This window comes from Rhagoletis pomonella, unplaced genomic scaffold (assembly GCF_013731165.1).
Source record: "Rhagoletis pomonella isolate Grant_MI unplaced genomic scaffold, Rhpom_1.0 Rhpom_scaffold_00147, whole genome shotgun sequence".
Taxonomy (NCBI): domain Eukaryota; kingdom Metazoa; phylum Arthropoda; class Insecta; order Diptera; family Tephritidae; genus Rhagoletis; species Rhagoletis pomonella.
The window spans coordinates 39,708-50,938 of NW_023458701.1; the positions used below are offsets into that span (position 1 = coordinate 39,708).

The window sequence follows — 11,231 nt, forward strand, 5'->3', positions numbered from 1 at the left end:
AAGCTCTTAACTGTACGTAAGCGTTCGGTGGATATGGGCTGTAACATACAGTCTTTTACATAAAGTATTTTACATAACTTAAAATCAAAACATGAAACCAGCAAATGTTTCGTTGAACGGTAGATACAATTTTCTTTTACGATTTTATAAATGGGTCACATTAGTATTTAATCGCAAAATTGTAATTAGTCCTGTGAAGTTATTTTCTTTCACCATTGGTTCCGGCAGGTAAATGTGATCCAAAACCCTGATTTGGGGGACTGTAGGTGCTGTGATCGAGCCGCCATATTGGGAAAAATGGGTTGTTTCCTTAAATTGCTATATTGCGAACTCATGCTAAAAGTTCTGAGTTGTCAAGGCAAATTGTTACATTAAAGGCCTTTTCAATTTTTGGGTCCCTTAAGGTGTAGACACATACATATGTAGTATTAAAAACCTAAAACAAAAGACTAACGTTGAAAACAAAAATTATCAAATTGAAAAAAAAAAAATTTACCAAACTACCAAACTCGTTCTCAAAAAAAAAAAAATTACCAGTTTGGTTAAAAATTACCAAAGCGGCAACGTTGCTTAAGACTTTTTTAGACGTTGGCTTGGCTCCGAATACGAAGTGGGAAATGATAGTGTCAAATATAAACGTCAAGTGAAAAGTGTCGTTATGCACGGTTGCAATTTTATAATGTCCACACGGTTGCATGAGGCTATTACGTTATGTTATAAATCCATAACACCGTAATGAGAGATTGTTATTACAAGCTATAATTTTATTCTCAAGAGGAGTGTTCTAATAAAAATCGTTTGAATAGTGAATTTTCCCAGAATTTAAAGCCACTCCCCGATTCCCCCGAGAATTTCAAATTCTACCAAAATCAGGGAATTCTCCCCCGGTTGGCATATGTATTCACACATATGAGTAAGTGAGAGCTCAATAAATGATTCTCTCTTGTAATTATGTCACAGGACTTGATTTTGCACAGCGCAATCCCGAAGTTTGGTGTTCCTCAATCGTGCAATGGGAGATTTCTTCACAATTTTTTATTCTTTTAGGCAAGCACATAAGTATATACAGTGAAACATCCCTTTGGCGGACACTCGCCGTCAGTCATTTTTTGTCCGCCCAAGAGAGGAAGGGCAGCTTAATTTAGAACTTTTTAATGTTTTAATTAATTGAATAGTCACTATTTCTTACTTAAATAAAAGGTATTGATATTACGTCGTTCAAACAAAAATGTGCATGTATTTTTTCGAAAGTGCATATTTCATTTATATGCGTAAGTACATATTAAGTAATAACAAATAAAAACAAGTAAGAAAGTCTAAGTTCGGGCGGAGCCGAACATTAAATAGCCGGCGCAAGTATTAAATATATGTGTTTCACCTTTCCGAAAGCTACCGCTACAGGGCAAGCCGGGGTATATCAATTTTGAGTAAATTAGCGTCCTTAAATTTCAAAATATTGAAGTTTCAAGCATTTCTGAAATTTACTGTTATATGAAAAGCGGCCGTAATTTTAGTCCGATTTCAATAATTTTCAATGTTTTGCTTTTATGTAGCAAACACAATAACCATACTGAGTTTGGTACAAATTGGTAAAACGGTTACCAAGATACATATATGTGATCATAAGTGGGCGGTGCCACCCCATTTCCCAAAATTTTATCATAAACGTATTTTTTGGTAAAGAATTATTGCAAGCATCAATTTTGAATAAATTAGTTTTAATATTTACTGATTTATCGAAAATTTTGTATTTCTCTAAACTACCGTTATATGGGATGTGGGCGTGGTTATTGTCCGATTTTAAAAATCTTCGGCCATTTCTTATGTTATACCAAGACCAACAACTGTGCCAAGTTTGGAAGAAATTGGTGTAGCGGTTACCAAGCTATACACATGTAACCATAAGTGGGCGTGGCTACGCCCATTTTCCAAAAATTTACAACATTCTTATTTTTCGTCTAAAAGTTATTGTAAATATAAATTTTGAGTGAATTATCTTCGGTAGTTACTAAAATATGGCAGTTTTCGTATTTCTGAAAATTAACGTTATATGGGAGGTAAGCGTGGTTATTGTCCGATTTTGCCCATTTTCAATATTATCCGTCCTACGTCAGAAAGAAGTGCACGTACCAAGTTTCGTTAAGATATCTCAATTTTTACTCGAGTTATCGTGTGCACAGGCGGACGGACGGACGGACAGGCAGTCACCGCTTAATCGATTTCTCTTTTCATTCTGAGCATTTATGTATACATTTGTCTATATCTATCTCGGTTCGTTTTGCCTGTTACAAACAACCGTTATGTGAACAAAGTTATAATACCCTTGTGCACAAGTGCGCTCGGGTATAATAAATATTACATATCAGTCCATAAACTACATAAACCATGGATTCATTACATAAAAAACTGGGAAATTGTCGATTGACGAAAGTTTTATTTTTAATATTTTTCAGTGTCAGTACCTCAATCAAAATCACATTTTATGCGGGAAGTCCACCTAGTAGTCCGCCTATGAGGAGTTCGCGTTCGCTCAACGGAGGTTTTTGTTTGACTTGTTATTGAAAGAAATCTTAATGTCCGTTGATAAGAGGTTCGCGTCCGCTCAATAGAGGTTTTTGTGTCAATTTTATGCAAAATAACTGTCCGCGTCCGCCCAAGAGAGTGTCCGCTTAAGAGAGAGTAATTTGTTCCGAAATTTATACTTAAAACTTGGTATAGGAAAAAATGTCTGCCCAAGGGAGATGTCCGTCTAATAGAGATGTCCGTTAGGAGAGGTTTCACTGTACATACATATGGACATATGTATACGCTCTCCCTTCTTGGCCGCTTCCATTACAGTAGCAAAAGGTAATAGCTAGGAAATGAATCTGTAATAGCATAAGTGAGGGCTTAACTATTGAATTCTTTGATGAATTTTAACACGGCCAATGGTCCTACGAAATTCATATCTTACAAAAATGCAAACCTGGGAATATCAGTTGTTGGCATGGCTGACTCACGTATGCAGGAATATGAACTGATCAGCTGAGCATCTTCCTAGGAAGTTTGGAAATCAGCAACTCGCATATGCAGAGATATGATTCCATCAGTTGAGCGCTACACTGGTTCACATGAATTTACTATTAAAATTTCTTGAAAAGGACAAGAATAAAAAATATGTTTCTCTTACAACGAAATGACCTCGTTCCCGTCCCCGCGACCTATAACTAACTCGCTTACTTTTTTCAGAAGTGAAACTTTTTGCTGGTGATATGTTTTTCAGTAACGTAGTATGGTAACGCTAAGGCATGCGCAACTGAACTACTGAGTGTCTGCGTGAACTCAACACACACCACAACAACACTTGATCAGATGAGCTGAGCTTGGTTCTCTTGAACTCCTCGCCCAAATGCTCATAGGTTATACTCTCTTGGACCACTTCGTATACTTGCAATCCGTGGTAGGTTGTACACAAATGCGCAACCAGTGCTGTCGTTTGCTAATTTTCGAGCGAAGTGAAAACATACTAAAAGTGAAGTGCTTCACAACAGCGTCATCACGAGATTCACTTAAATGTTTCATTTATGCTGTAAAATTTAAGATGTATGAAAACTAAAATATAATTGTTATTTTCGTCAAATATTTATAAAGTAATTATGAAACTTTATCCACCCATTCATTTCTGTGCGCTTTAAACCCACGATCCAGAAAATAAAGGTCGCGCCATTCGCGGGCCGCTAACCCTCTCTTCGTCGATTTGACAGCATCCACCCAATCGCTGACGTCATAATATACTTTTGTTTACATTCACTGTTGCCAACTTGATGCTTTTCGCACCAAATTTAGGGGTATTCAAAACGCGAAAATTTTTGAGTTTTGTGCTTGGTGCGTTTTTGGTGCTTTTGGTTTTAGTTTGAAGACTTCAAATTCGAAAATCCTAAAAAAATGGAAGCAAAATTTATAGCAATAGTAAGTGTGCTAAGCAATTTTACAAAAATTTAAACAAAATCATGGCACAGTGACAATCATAAGCGACAACGAAATATGTGCAGCACCTTCAATCATGCCAGAAGAAATCGGCCGTTGTGCAAGAAACATTGATTTTTAACCGACTTCCAAAAAAGGAGGAGGTTATCAGTTCGTCGGAATCTTTTTTTTTTTTTTTTTTATGTATGTTACCGCATAACTTTCAATTCAACGTCAATTTCGATAATTCTTTTTGCATCGGAAAGGTAGTGTTTCAGAGGTGGTCCCATACTAATCTGGTTAAGATCCGATCAGTGGATCATGAGATATATATATATATTTTTTTTTTTATATGAGAGTTGAAGTTGGTTTTTTTTTGCTAAAAATTACTTGTTATTAATTTGAATCGGCATCCTTACAATAAAATTATGTATTCAGTCAAAGTCCATAAAATACACCAATAAAAATTTGGTGCTTTTTCAAATTCAAAACTTGGCAATACTGCCTTTTGTTCGATGCTTCTTCTTTTTCTTGTCAAGTTCGACTTGCTCTCTCATTCTGGTATATTTTGACGTCACGGCCAGTTGCTCTCAGCTCGATTGGCGCAATCTTGTATTCTATCATTCTTGCTTTACACCTATACAAGTGAAAATGAAAATCAAAATGACTTCTTCCAAATAAACGATCCCAGATCGGAGATTAATTAAGCGTCTTTTTAGTAGCTTTTTGCGAAAAGTTACTTTGCCATACTTACTATTTAACAAGAATTTCAGCAAAAGATTATTGATTTTGGTTAAATAAATCGTACATTTCAAAGCAATTTTTATTTATTTTGGAGATAAATAAATCTAATTTGTGGAAAGTGAAGTATAACGAGGTCTCCAAAGTGAAGTGAAAAACTCTAATTGAAGTGACAGCGGCAGCACTTGCGCCAACGCCAGTTATTGCTGATATGCCCAAAGAGCAGCAACAATTAGAAAAACCACTCATGAACACGGTTGCCACTGTTGGTTGTTTCCAACCAAACTTGGTTGTTTACAAAAAGGATTATTGCATACTGAATGCCAAAAATTAATAAATGAATTTTTCAAACTTCTATTTTTGATGTAAGATCTCAGTCAGCAAAATATTCGTATATGTATCCGAAAATGGAAACCACTTCGCATAAAACCCTGATGTGTCATCCGTTTTCCGATTCCGCTTTCGGTCGTTTTCCGGATCCATTCTCCAACTAAAGTGTTAATCGGAAACATAGTATGTGCAGGAAACTATAGAAAATGGTTGCGAAACGGATGCGCTTTCGGCTGTTTTCCTCAAAATTGTCTGACTCGATTTTTCCTTGAAAACGAATTCATTCTGCACTTCACAGAAACTTTTTCATACTTACGGGAAACCAAACAAAAAACAATTTTAAGATTCAGCAATTATTTAAATTTTAATAAATACTTTTTATATGTATAATTTTATTTGTTGCTTCTGACGGCATTCGAACCTGGGACCTCCTGAAGGCTAACAAATACCCAACGGACCGGAAAAAAGTAAAAAAAAAATTGTTTAATTTCTAATACTCAGAAGTACATAAAAAACATTTTTAGTAGTTACATAAAATATTTTCTTTTGAAAAAAAGATACTTTATGTACAAACATGTATGTATGTATTTTCATGTGTATACCATATAGAAAAGAAGTACACTCCACTATAACCATCAAATGGTTTAGAAAAACCAAATTTTTTTATTAAAAGAGCACTCACTAAGGGCACACAATATTAAAATACAATGAAGTGTGAAATTAAGAAGGGAGCGCTTTGGCGTTGGCGTTTGTTTGACAGAACGCACGTTAAAAGTATGCTTGCTACAATGAACGCTTGGCAGTCAATGCTTTGATCATATCAATAATTGCATGAAAACCCATATTCCTTGCCCACATTTGATTAAAAATTAAAAATATTTCACGTATTTGCAACAACTGATTGACAACGCGCTCAAAAAGATGAGAGATGTCCATCATTTTTGTGTGCGTTAACTTTGGCATTGGCGTTGCCGTTGATATGTGGGCATGCCCATATAATTGTGTGTATGCATAGTCAGCTGTTAATAGGGACACGATATCGAACCGAAAGTATCGATATGGTACTCATTTAAAGTGTAGTGGTTAGAAGTGCGCAACCCTTGAAAATGAAAAACAGCTTCCCATAAAATACAATCGCCGTTCAGAGTCGACATAAAACTGTAGGCACCCCCTTTGTGCCACAACATTAAGGCCCACGCGACAAATCAGAGGAGAAGTTCGGCCAAACACTAACATATTGTGTAAGCGCCGGACTTTATTATTATTACAACACGTAGAGATTGAGGTGTTGACTTAAACATTAATTACCGTTTAAAAATGTTCGTATTTAAATCCAGCGAAAAGTCTTAACCAAATGGATTTTCCATTATACATACGCTACGTACATATAATGGAAATATTCAATTCAAATACTCCCGTACTAAAATGAAGCATTTTTCACTACACGGATGGCGTTTTGCACGTCTCGGATGCTTTTTCATATGTAATTAAGAAGGTATTTGTATACAAAGCATGCACAGCGGTGACAACACATACACACATACATGGTATGACATAATGCACTAATCGCATTAATTAATTAATTAATTAATTTTTTTTCTTCTTAATTACGAAAAAGCATCTGTGCACTTCACAACCACATATTTTATAACGTATATACTCAAATTTAATACGAGTTGGGTTTGTGCTCTTTCACATGCGTATTTTTTTTCAATTTAGCACGTTTTTTTTTTATTCTAAAATTTTTTCCCTCAGTGTTGGAATGTGTGTTTATGACATTCGATACGATACTAGGGTTCTGATACTCGATTCCAAAAAATATCGTTTTAAAACTATCGAGTAGAAAATATCGGTATCGAATGCCAAAAGTATCGATATGGTATCGTATCGTATCGAAATTCGTGTCCCTAGCTGTTAGTACCAATGCGAAAGTACCGGCCTTTACTACTGAATATGGAGCGTTCCAATAGCACTCATGGAGCGCTTCTTGTCCCGTGGGGCAGTAGCACGCACCTTTACACACTCAGCTACTGGCGAATACGTATCCATGTTTTCAAATGCTCAGTTTGAATAAATATTTTAAAATTAATGTTTTGAAATAACATGATGACATTTTTCTGAACGTTTCCAGATACGACAAATGTATGAAAACCGCACTGTCGGCATAAAGTACGTTTCTGTGCTGGCTGGGATGTGGATATAAAATATGTACATATAAAAAGTAAATATGTGATTGAACACATATGTAAGTATTTCAATAATTTTTGTTTTTTGTAATTAATAAATTTTGCTTTTTGTAATAGATACGTGAAAAACTAATTTGGTTGTTTTTTTCAATTTGGTTTTTTTTCCGATATTGGTTGGTTATTTTCTTAACAAGTGACAACCGTGCTCGTGAGTACTACACGCAGCCGTACATCGGCTGTGTTGTTAAGCGCATTGTGTTTGCTTGGACTAGATTTGTAATTGTCTTCATCTTGGTATGCCACTTGCTTTTTTTTGGTGCTAGTATGTTGAGGTACTCTTATACAGACTTGTTCATTTTCATTTATACTCCGGTTTCTGCTTAGTTATCTCTTTGCTCTGTAGATTCATATGGTTATTTGTTGCTGCTGCTACAGAGCAGTGTGACCGTGGACTTTGAAAAATTGTAGCAAAGAAGAGACTTAAAATGTATCAATATGTATGTATCACTCTTTTTTCAGTATCAAAGGTACACGAATCAGTTGTACTTTGTGCTAGTATAATAATAATAACGAAAATGTCTCACATGTAGAGTTCTACTGGGTATTAGTATAATAAAAACGCAAAAAGGTTTAGATATAATCTTATTTTTAGTTTAAATACTTTTTTTTACTTATAGGACTCAGAAGTCAAATTTTTTAATAATTTTTAAGGCATTTCGGAAAAAAATTGCTTTCCACCATTGACAAGGTGACTTTGTTCTATTTGTTTTGATCAATTTCAGATCTGAGAAAATGCTACACTGCTACAGAGAGATCAAATTCAGATCTGAGAGAATGCTTTCTGCAGCGGCAGAGCTGTGCGGCAAACATAAAAAGTTAAAAATAAAAGAAGTTAGTTCGAAATATAAAAAGTTATTTGTACACCTTGCTTTAGCGATAACCAGCGATTGTTTGACACTCGAAAAATGTTATGATTTTTAACACCAACGTAGTTTTGAAACTCGGCAAATTCATCCACCCTTTTAGCACTATGTGCAAAGAAATTGTAAACATCTCTGGCAAGTTTTTCGACACACGATTACACGATTGCAAAAGTATCAAAATTTAAAACGAAGTGCCCCTCCAAAATTAATCTTAAGATGTATCACTTTTGATCCACTTGGTTCAAAACGGTCACACTGCTACAGACTTCCACCACATAAGTATGGTGCGTTCAGGTAGAAAAGTAAACTCCAATTTAGTTCTTTGTGTGTTTTCATTGTAAAATCAGTGAACGGTTTTTGTGCGCGGAAAATTTCATTGCGCGTTTATTCGGTATAATATCGGATTGCCTATCGTTTTGTTCATTTGAAATTAAGTGTTATGTTGTAAACATCTCTGGCAAGTTTTTCGACACACGATTACACGATTGCAAAAGTATCAAAATTTAAAACGAAGTGCCCCTCCAAAATTAATCTTAAGATGTATCACTTTTGATCCACTTGGTTCAAAACGGTCACACTGCTACAGACTTCCACTACATAAGTATGGTGCGTTCAGGTAAAAAAGTAAACTCCAATTTAGTTCTTTGTGTGTTTTCATTGTAAAATCAGTGAACGGTTTTTGTGCGCGGAAAATTTCATTGCGCGTTTATTCGGTATAATATCGGATTGCCTATCGTTTTGTTCATTTGAAATTAAGTGTTATGTTTCCGTTGTTGAGCATTCGCAACAACATAAACGAAGTTGTTGAAAATACGTACATATATGTATGTATATGCCTGCATGTGATTCGGATTGTAAATTCATACATATGTATATATGTATGCAAGTGCGGTAATTAGCGAGCTTCGACAGCCAGGTATTTCATTTAAGCGACAGAAAAATAGCAAAAATGTAAATTATTGATTCTAAAAGCTATACAATGCACTATGGTATAAATGCCTTGATATCTGGCCAAAACTAATTACGGATAAATAATAATCAGCCTCATCGCGTCAGTCGTAAATTAGACTAAATTGTACAACTCGACAACATTGGCATTATCTTCTGTCGTGCAGAAATAAGAAAACGACGAAAATCGTCGAAAACTATCTGGTGCTGCCAAGTTGTTCCGTTTTAATACACTAGTCGAGTCGAAATTTTAGGCAATGCCATACAAATTTCGATACGACCCGACTCTCGAAAAACGACTTGCACTCCAGATGACACTCGCAATGAGGCTTAATAACTGTATCTTAGCCAAACCTAGCCAACATTTTCTAGGCTTATGTACAGTGAACATTTAAGAAAAACTAGTATTTTATTAGGTGTTAACACACATCTTTAATATCTACTAACTCTTAGCTTTAGGCTCCATACCAGCTTTTTAAGTATATCTTCTAATATTTTTTCAACAGTTACACTTCATGTCCCACCCATAAGTATAATTTGACTGCTGATTATTTACTATATTTTGGCTTTTCGCAAAAAACATTATCTAAAATATTAATAATAATAATAATAATAATAATAGATCGACGCTTACACATATGTTAATGTTTGTCCTTGATGTTGTCACACAAAGCGGAGGGACCTACAGTTTTACGCCGACTCCGAACGGCGAATGTATTTTTATGAGAAGCTGTTTTTCAGAAATACACTCGGAGGTTTGCCATTGCCTGCCGAGGGCAAATATTGCAACAAGAAAAAAGTGATGTTAACTCATGTAAAAAAGTAATTTTGACCAGTAAAACAGGCATTTAGGCCAAAGGGCAAAAATGTGTTAAATTGAGTCCTTTACGTTTGTTGTGTTTTTAGTAAGAGTAGGGAAATTATATGCTAAGTGTTCCAAAGTGTTGTGTAAAAGTAAAGAAAAAATTGTAACACAAAATTTGTTGCTCTGATGTGTGCTGGAGAAAAGAAATAACAATTGCATTTTTAAGTTGAAGAGTATACGTATGTTGCGTTTTATGAGATTTAAGGGCAAGTGGCAAGAAAAAGTGCTACAAGTCCTTGCGATCACCCTCGAAATCATCACTTACTGCCAAAGGAGTAATAACCGTCGCCATTAAGAAAAGTAAGCATTTCCGTCAATTGTGGATTTTTTATATAGATATGTATTTATGTATGTACATAAGTATATATAATCTTGAAAATACCAACACTATGCTTAAATCTCTCGATTTCCCAAATGGAATATTAGGGGTATTCTCGGAGTCTTGCAAAGCCCTTAACGGTGCACGGATTTCACGGTGTGCTGTCCCATACGAAAACCGCGTTTTACCGTGCAATCTGTGCACCGTGCAATGGCTTTGCAAGACTCTGAGAATACCCCTATTGTGTATACTCTTATTAGCCAAGGAAAAGCACCACACGTACCACATGCTCGGTGTGTATTGAAACTTGATCAGACAATGCTCTGCTGCTGCCGTGTGAAACAAAAAATAAAAAGTAAAAACATGAGCAAAATAAAAATGAAAGAAATATTTTTCAACAAGTCAAACGGGTTCTTTGCGCTCCAACTTTGGTAACTTTTGGTTGTTGTTGTTTTTAACGCCAAGGGTAGAGCTTTCTGGCAAGTTTGCCCGCTTGTGTGTAACGTGGAATAACAGCATTAGAAAAGGCAGCAAAATTGTTGTTATGGCTAGCCTCTTATAGAATTATTTTAATTTTCTCGTTTTACTTACAAAGATACATACATACATATGTATGTACACATATGTGTGCTGAAAAATCGTTTTGCAAAGGTTTATACTAAGGAAATTTTCAGGCAAGTAGCTAGCAGCTAGTTATGTAAACTGATTTCCTTTTGAAATAAAAGTTAGCGTTTCGGTGTGCATTCCATTGGCGTTTTTCCTTACCTTTCTTAATCGGCAATAAGAAAATGTAGATGATTTTCCACTTGCTGCAACAAAGGTCTATTATCAATCTGATCATACTTTAAAAAATCAGTGAATTTGTACTTAAAACAGTTGAAGTAATTTACAATCTTACTGCCGTTCCTAAATTGGAGCGCTAAGCGTTGCGCTTTGCAATGCCAACTAGGGCAAACGCGCGCTATACCCAAATT

General features: G+C 35.3%; 1 long non-coding RNA gene across 1 annotated transcript; it reads right to left on the bottom strand.

Moving 5' to 3' along the window:
• Positions 1–10,677: 10,677 nt before the first annotated feature.
• LOC118750130 lies at positions 10,678–11,231 on the bottom strand. Its single transcript, XR_004994359.1, has 3 exons — positions 11,125–11,231; positions 11,023–11,066; positions 10,678–10,967 (listed from the first exon to the last, which is right to left on the bottom strand). It is a non-coding gene; the product is annotated as an uncharacterized LOC118750130 (long non-coding RNA).